At 45.7% G+C, this 9,221-nt stretch overlaps 1 non-coding gene across 1 annotated transcript; it reads left to right on the top strand.

The window, feature by feature from the left end:
• Window positions 1-2,920: 2,920 nt before the first annotated feature.
• TRNAV-CAC (transfer RNA valine (anticodon CAC)) lies at window positions 2,921-2,993 on the top strand. The gene has a single exon. It is a non-coding gene; the product is annotated as a tRNA-Val (tRNA).
• Window positions 2,994-9,221: the final 6,228 nt, after the last annotated feature.

The raw sequence follows: 9,221 nt of genomic DNA, 5'->3' as shown, positions 1-9,221 counted from the left end.
AAGTAGAGGCATGACAGTTGCTAAGGACAAATGCAAATTCATGGCAAAAGAAATTGAATATTTAGGACATGTCCTGTCCGCAGAGGGTATTTTGCCAAAAGATGATTTGGTCCATGCTATAAGGGAGGCCCCTGAACCCAAAAATAAAGAGACCCTCAAGTCATTCCTTGGCCTCAGTGAGTATTACGCTAAATTTATCAGTAAATATGCAGAAAAAGTGGAACCTCTGAGGAGACTATTAAAGAAAAATGTGAAATATGAATGGGGAATAGAACAAGATGATGCATTCAAAAGTGTCAAAATGGAAATTGCTAAGGCGCCAGCATTAAAACCTTATGATCCGATGCTAGAAAACATCGTGACAGTGGATGCCAGCAATGTAGGAATAGGTGCAGTGTTTTGCCAGAGGAATGGTAAGGAAGAAAATACTATTGCATTTATTTCTAGGAAGTTAAATGACACTGAAGTTCATTACAGTACTATTGAACGTGAGACACTGGCCTGTGTGTGGGCTGTACACAAACTTAAAGACTATTTGTGGGGCAAGAGTTTCATGCTTGTAACGGACCACAAACCCCTGGTGTACATGATGGACGGCAAGGGGCGTGGCAATGGCAATGCTAGTTCAAGGCTGATCAGACTTATGTCAAAGCTCCAAGAGTATAACTTCAGAATAGAACACATAAAAGGAGGAAAAAACAGTAGGGCGGATTGTCTATCCCGGTTACCAGTAAAGGTAAGCAATGAAGAGGTAATGGAAGATAATGAATGTGTGGTGGCACACATTGATGCAACTGTGATGTGTGAAGGATCAATAAAGGATGAGGAATGGGAAGAGTGTACAGCGAAAGACTGTGTTCTGATCAAAGTAAAGGAGTATGTTCAATCCAAATGGCCACATGTGAGGAATTTACCTAAGGAGCTAAAGAGTTATCAACAAGTAAGCGATGAATTGACTATGGAAAATGGTTTCCTGAAAAGAGGTGAGGTATTCGTGCCCCCACAAGGCCTCAGGCAAAGGATAATCCAGATGGCTCATAAAGGACATCCTGGCACCACGGCCACTAGAAATGTTCTGAGAATGTACTATTGGTGGCCAGGTGTGGACAGCGAAATAAGGAATACTATAGATAACTGTGAGCAATGTTTGAAGTCAGACAAACATTGGAGAGTGGAGAAAAATGAACTGCAAATTGTGCAAATTCCTGATGGGCCATGGGCCAAGGTCGCTATAGACTTTGCCGGACCTTTCAATTTGCTACAAGAAGAATGTAAATACCTAATAGTTTTGACGGACTACTATACTAAGTGGGTGAGTTACAAGTTTGTGAAGGTGATTACGACCGAAATAGTCATAAAATTTCTGGAGAAAATCTTCGAAAGAGAAGGGCAACCAAAAATCATAGTGTCCGATAATGGGTCACAACTTGTATCACGTTTAATGGTAGATTTCTTGGAAAAGCGGGGCATTGTGCAGGAGAAAACACCCCTGTATAGTCCTAAGAGCAATGGTCAAGTTGAGAGGATCAACAAATTCTTTAAAGAAGGAATCCAGTTGGCCATTGCAAATGACATGGACGTGAAGGAATTTATCAAAGAGAAAATAAATGCATACAATAATACTCCTAAGGAAGCAACTGGGTTTACACCGTTTTTCCTGATGAGAGGAAGAGTGTGCAATGGGGTTATCACGCCGAAAATAGGTGAATGGAAAGCAGCAGCGGTAGAAGCAAGACAAGTCTGTGAGAAAGAACTCAATGTGAGAGAGAGCATACTGAGTAAACAATTGAAGAATAAGGCTTATTCTGACAATATCAGTCGTGCTAAGGATAAAGTCATAGTACCAGGTGATTGGGTGCTAGTGAGGAAGCCTGGTCTGGTTGCTAAAGGAGAGTCTAAGCTTAGCAGGCCATTGAGAGTTGATAAAGCAACTGGAGGAGCTGTGCTAATTGAAGGTGATGGGTGGCGCAGCAAAGATGATATAGTGAAACTGAAACAAGGTCAAGAACAGATCATAATGAGAAATGCAAGAATGGAGGAAGGAGCTCTAAATGACAGTGTCCTAGAATGGGATGACATGAGCAGTAACCTAGATGGGTCACACACCAGAGTCAGTCGAGGAACGTCTGATGTTTCAGACGCAGGTTTTGGTGGTTTCTCTTCCAGTCCCGTGGACACTACTTCAGTGCGGAATGGAACTGGGGGAGACAACTGTGAGGAAGACAATGAGTGTAATGCAGCAAGCAGGAGTGATATTGAGGGCAATGCAACTGAACGACATATTTCTAGGACGGGCAGATTGGTCAAATTGCCCACCAAGTTTAAAGACTATATTATGGAATAGTTCTGTTTTTGTTATGAAGAAAGGGAGATGTCGTACATGTTAGTATGTTTTTCATGTTTACTGTGCAGCGTCACACCTCATTACCATGGTAACACCTTCTGTATATAGGTGACGTCACTCGCATGCCGTGACAGATGACAGCTGATACTTGTTAATGCCGGTTGTTATCCCGCTACCGCGGGTCCTTGTTGGTAATAAACGTAATCTTAAACATACACCTTTCTCCATGCTTTATTGGTGTATGCTACAACGAGTCCATGCATATATAAGTAAGCATATTCTATTTTATAGCTTAAATTGTCAGCTGTTATATTTTTCCTGGCATTGGATTATTTTGGGTCTCTGTGTCCTGTTTTCCGAAGCAATCGGTGTTGCATGTTTATAATCCAAGTGCCGTTGGAGCATACCATGCAGTCCTCCTCGGGGTGGAGGCGGGGGCAACATACAATAATGGTAATTCTATTGAAAAGTGCATTTGAACTATGAACATCATATACAAATTCCACATTTCATGGATGGAAAACATATTCTCATAGTAACACTAAGGAATCAGACAGTCCGCTGTAGAACAGAGGTGTTTCCGTAGTGTAGTGGTTATCACGTTCGCCTCACACGCGAAAGGTCCCCGGTTCGACCCCGGGCGGAAACACTATTTTGGAAATATTTTTTTGAATACATGTTGCATTTAATGTAAAATGTTTTCATTAAAATTGCATGGATTTTAAACATATACAGTCGATATATTTATTTTATAGAAATTCATTTATCAATATTGCAACGTTACATGTTGCCAATGTGAAGGGAATATACACCTACAAATATCAAGAGTTATTAGAAAAGTGAAACCTATTGCAGAAAATTACAGTACAAAATAAATAGTTTTCATCACTCTGACATGCATAATAACGTCATTGCGTCAATCGGTGTGGTAGAAATACCGTTATTGATTTGGAGTTCGGTATTGCACTCCAATACAATACAATACAATACAATACAGTACTACACTATTGGTATGTGTCGCATGGGTGAGAGAGACGAGTAACAATTTCTTTTTAGAATGCAATTAGTCTCATATCATATGTTGTGGCGTTTTTTGTTTATTATGGACGTGTTCATGTTTTTGTATAATACTATGGTATGGTTAAAAAAACCATTTAATTATGAGTGTCAATTGATTTCAATCAATCAGGAGTTTGTTAAAGCGCAACTACTCACCCGTAAGGGTCTAGGCGCTGGGGGTGGGGGGTGTACGGGTGCAGGTTCCATTCCATCAAGGAGGGGGTCTGTCGAAGAGCCAGGTTTTGAGGTTTGTTGCGAAGATGGGGAGCGATGTTGTCTGTCTGAGGTGGAGCGGAAGGGCGTTCCATGCTTTGGCCGCGAGGAAGGAGAAGGAGCGGCCTCCCGATCTGGTCTTTCAGGTGCGGGGGACCACGGCGTAGGAGAGCTGGGCTGATCGTAGGGTCCTTTCGGGTGCGTGGAATTTGAGCCGGCTGTTCAGGTATGCTGGTCCGGTGCCGTGGAGGGCCTTGTGTGCGTGGGTGAGCATCTTAAAGGTGATTCTCGCCTCGACGGGGAGCCAGTGGAGTGTGCGCAGGTGCTGGGAGATGTGGCAGTGTTTTGGCAGGTTGAGGACCAGTCTTGCGGCGGCGTTCTGGATGTTCTGTAGCTTGCGGATGAGGTTTTTGTTTATTCCGGCGTAGAGTGCGTTGCCGTAGTCGAGTCTGCTGGTGACCAGGGCGTGAGTGACTGTCTTTCGGTGTTCGAGGGGGATCCATTTGAAGGTCTTACGAAGGAGGCGGAGGGTGTGGAAGCAGGAAGATGAGACAGAGTTGATCTGGCGGTCCATTTTGAGCTCGGAGTCCAGGATGATTCCCAGGTTGCGTGCGTGGTCTGTGGGGGTTTGCGGGTTTCCGAGGGCGGTGGGCCACCAGGTGTCGCTCCAGGCGTCGGGGTTTGGGCCTATGATGGTGTTTAGTTGTAGGTAGCTGTTTTTCATCCATTTGGCGATGGCTTCCATGCCTTCTCGAAAGTTGCGTCTGGCGGTGTTGGGCTCGTTGGATAGGGAGAGGATGAGCTGGGTGTCGTCTGCGTATGACACGATGTTGAGTCCGTAGGTTCTGATGATGGGGGCAAGTGGAGCCATGTAGAAGTTGAAGAGCGTCGGGCTGAGGGAGGAGCCCTGGGGGACTCCGCAGGTGGTAGGTGTGGGGTCTGAGAGGAAAGGGGGGAGTCTGACCCGTTGCGTCCTGCCGGAGAGGAAGGAGCAGATCCAATCGAGGGCCTTGTCCTGGATTCCTGCGTCGTAGAGTCTGCGTATTAGGGTGCGGTGGGAGACTGTGTCGAACGCCGCTGATAGGTCTAGGAGGATGAGGGCTACTGTTTCTCCTTTGTCCAGTAGGGTGCGGATGTCGTCTGTTGCGGCGAGGAGGGCGGTTTCCGTACTGTGGTTTTTTTCTGAAGCCGGATTGGGAGGAGTCGAGGATGTTGTGTTCTTCAATGAATGTGGCGAGTTGGCTGTTGATGGCTTTCCCGATGACTTTCGCTGGGATAGGGAGCAGGGAGATGGGTCTGTAGTTTTTGAGGTCAGTGGGGTCCACTGAGGGTTTTTTTAGGAGGGGGTTGACCTCGGCGTGTTTCCAGTCATCGGGGAACGAGGCGGTTGCCAGGGAGCGGTTGATGGTGTGGCGGAGCCTGGGTGCGATGGTGTCGGCGGCTCTGTTGAAGATGTGGTGGGGACAGGGGTCCGTGGGGGCCCCTGAGTGGATTGACTTCATTGTCTTCAGTGTGTCTTCGGTGGTGAGGGCTGTCCAGTCATCAATCGCTGGTTTCCGGGTGTCGGTGGTAGTTGGTGAGGGTTCAGTGTGTTGGTTGTCTTCGTCGAAGTTGTCGTAGATGCTCTTGATTTTGTGGTGGAAAAAGGTGCTGAGTTTGTCGTAGAGGTCTTGTGAGGGGGGGATGTCGGTAGACTCGCTGGTGGGTTGGGCGAACTCCTTGATGATGCTGAAGAGTTCCTTGCTGTTGTGTGCGTGGGTGAAGATTCTGTCTTCAATCGCTTTTTTCCTCGTTTCTCTGATGAGTTGATGGTGGGCGTTGGTGGCGGCTCTGAAGTTGTTGTGGGCTTCTGTGGATTTGGTGTTTCTCCAGGCATTTTCGAGGCGGCGGCATGTGCGCCTGGACTCTCGAAGTTCGGTGGTAAACCATCTGGCTTTCTTGGCACGGGTATTGTTGTTTTTCTTGAGGGGGGCTATGGTGTTGGTGCTGTCCGAGATCCATCTATGCAGGGTTCGGGCTGCAGTGTTGGGGTCGTCGTTTTCCGCGATGGTTGGGGTGGAGTTGTTGAGTGAGGAGGTGAGCTGGTCGTCGGTGATTTTGGTCCAGTTTCTTTGTGGAAGCAGGTGCTGGTGTCTGTGGATGGTGGGTGTTCTGAAGGTGAAGTAGACGCAACGATGGTCGGTCCATGGGAGTTCGGTGGTGTGGCTGAAGGTGATGGAGTTTCCTGTAGTGAAGAGGGGGTCGAGGGTGTGTCCTGCTGAGTGCGTGGGCTCGGTCACGATCTGGCAGAGTCCAATGTTGTGGAGGTTGTCCAGGAGGCATGTGGTTTTGGGATCCAGTTGATTGTCGAGGTGGAAGTTGAGGTCTCCCAGCAGGGTGTAGTTGGTGGATGCGATGGCCTGCGGGGAGATGATGTCCGTGATGGAGTTGGCGAAGGGTCCGCGGGGTCCAGGGGGTCGGTAGATGAGGGTTCCTCGGAGGGCGGCGGTGGGGCTGGCCAGTATCTTGAAGTGGAGGTGTTCCATCAGTTCTGTGGACTCGTCAGGGAGTGTGCTCAGGCGGAGGCTGGATTTGTGGACGATACCAATTTTGAGAACATAAAACCCATTGGGAATAATACAAAAGCCTTTTTTCCTTTTAGTGAGCCGCAGGGACTGGATAATCATCTAATGCACAGTACCAAGTTGTCTAATTCAACAATGTATTCTTTTCGTAGTACTTGAGTGGTATTTGTTCAGAGTAATATTGACCTAAAGATGGGAGGTGAGAGTAAGACTGGCAGGCAAATGGTACAGTTGAAAGATTCCAAGGGCCATCATATAAGAGTGCATGATTTGCAAGCATGTAGATCAAACGTTAGTAGGAAAAATGCTCCTGTGTGTGCAGTGTGATGTTTTCCCACACTAAAGTGGACTCTGGGTTTGAAATAAATGCTCACCTACATTCCTTTTTACACCACATTTTAAAAAGAAACTTGCCGGGTATGTGAATTCTACTGTAAACTGTGCTCTGTTGTAGATACTCTGGGGGACTCTGTGCTTACATTTGCATTGTATTGCTGTCAATTTGGTTTGGTACTGTGTTTGAGAACCCCTACCTATTGGTTCCCATTGCATTCAGAAGACTGCAGGGATTTGTAACAAATGCTTGCTGGATACTCATGTTTGTACCCAAAGAACTATTGCCCACTACACTAATTCACCACTAATCCTTCTTGGGTTCCGAAGTAGCATGCTACTCTATGAAAAGTGCTTCAACAGCCTTATCAAGGGTAGAAAGCGTTATGTGAATGCAAACCCTTTCCTAAACTATCCTTTTCAATTCAAATAACAGACTAACATATCCACCGCTCAAATTAATTTCATATTTCCCTAAACTAATTCACCACTAATCCTTTTTTGGTTCCAGAGTAGCATGGGCTTGCCAAAAAGCGCTTCAACACCTCATAAGCTGCAGCAAGCGCTATATGAATGCAAACCTTTCCCTCTTCTATCCCTCCACTATCCTTCTCAATCCAAATAACAGACTACCATATCCACCGCTCAAATTAATTTCATATATTTCACTATACTAATTTGCCACTAATCCTTTTGGGTTCCGGAGTAGAGTGCTACTCGCTGAAAAAGCGGTTTGACGCCTCATCAGGGATAGTAAGAGCTATATAAATACAATTACAATACATTTGTTAAGTGGTTGCCATATGCAAGTAAGTAAGTTATTATCTGGTTTATTAAAACCTGTACAAATCCATTAAAAAAAATTATAACAGCAAGGTTCACAATTTAAATAGATTAAAAATAAAATGTCATAAACTCCCATTCCTAATATTAGCTGGGATGAAACATGTGTCAAAAATTATTATTCAAACCTTTGGTAAGCTACATAAAAATGACTTCTCGTAAAACATCCGTACATTATACTGGCTATTGTCCATAGTTGTCGTATAATGCAGTACAGTGATATAGGGTTACAACCTTTCAGTGCAAAAATGGGTTACCAGATGATCCCCTTGTGAGGGTCCGCACTTAGAAGAGGACTTTTTGCTGCAGTGATAAGCATGCCAGTCAAAGGCGACAGAGTTTCTTCCCTGCTGCTTCCATGAATTGCACGAAACGGCATGCTAACTGAACATCTCCTCCTCCGAGGCATGCCAATACTGCTTGTCTGCAGGTTCTTATTATATTTCTTAAAAAAGAAGGCTTCAGTAGCTGAAGTCTTTTGACTTGTAGTTCTCTGCAAATTCACAGAATGTGCAATACACTTTCATTGGCTTCGTCGCATAAACAACAAGTTGTCGGGTCCGACAGTCGTTTCCAGGACGGAAGATGCGGCAGTACTGGTAGAATGCCCATTCGAAAGTGGAGGTATTTTTCTTTCTTCCTTCTGTTGAAACCAACCCCTAGGTAGTGCTGTGGAGAGGGCTTAACGTTGCTTTGCACAGTAAACCATCCATGGGATCTTTTTGTGATTGCTGCCTTGTCTTCTACTAGGGATAGGTTTTTCACTGTCTTGTTGTTTGGCATATGCATACACATTCTTCTTTTATAACCAACTATAACCTAGTACTACAATTGATGTTTCATCAACTGCACTTCACAGAGAGAGCCCTCACACATTTCTCTAACTTCGACTCCTTTGCACACAGTAGCCAACTTTATTATAATTCTATTACATTTTTCAGTATCTTTTGACAGTCAAATGCTCGCTACCCTTTTACTTCCTGGGCATGACAGAATAAAACTTGGAGCTCTCCTACTCCCTCCCCATCTGTTTCTTTTCCATCTCTTGGTGCTTCACACTCTGGCTGTTGACTTATCTGCTTCCCTCTGCCTACTGTAGTGGCTGGCAGGGAACTGGGGTGGAGGGGCCAAAATGCAAAAAAAAAACCACTTTCCTCTTCAGAGCCGACAACCCTCCACCGTTGTGTCTCCTCTTCTCCGGCGAGTCCCTGAAGCAGGAAGCACCCAGGCTCTCTTAAGCCAATCACATTGTTGCAATGCAGTGTTATGATTGGTCTGAGCGCCGTGGTTCAAAACTCAGACAGGGATAGGGAGCCTGTGCATGTTCTCCACCAGGATGTGCATTACAGCCTACTAGGGGACATGCAAAGCGTACATGACTGTTTGGCTGGCCCAAGACGGCCGGCCAAACCATCATGCTCACTTGGAGTTTGCCAACCACTGTTCCCCCTGTGCCACCAGCCCCGCACGCCGTAACCCAGCCCTGAATCTTTTAAAAATAAGAAATATAATAACAACGTTATTATAATTTTATTCTTCCTGCTCTGAGAGCAGCTGAGGAGCCGCCACTGTCAGCCTCGCAAGGTTCAGTCCTTCAGCACCTCCTCCTCATCTCTCTGTGCACGACCCCTCTTGGTAGCATTATTTTTTATGTTATGTTATATAGGTATTTATAGGGGCGCACGTTCCCCGACCGGGCTCGTGGCGCTATCTCCTTCTGTGGCTTCTCTTATCACTTATGCCAATGCTACTCCTGTACTCGTTTGCTTTTGCTCTTTAAAGCTCATACTCATCTCTTTAATCTGTGCTTTTCCTTGAGCCATCGGACATTGGAGGACCTCCCACCTACCTACTCATGTTAAATT

This window comes from Lissotriton vulgaris, chromosome 2_1 (genome assembly GCF_964263255.1).
Source record: "Lissotriton vulgaris chromosome 2_1, aLisVul1.2, whole genome shotgun sequence".
Taxonomy (NCBI): domain Eukaryota; kingdom Metazoa; phylum Chordata; class Amphibia; order Caudata; family Salamandridae; genus Lissotriton; species Lissotriton vulgaris.
The sequence above is the reverse complement of the archived record's forward strand: the minus strand, read 5'-3'. Positions and strand labels throughout refer to the sequence as shown.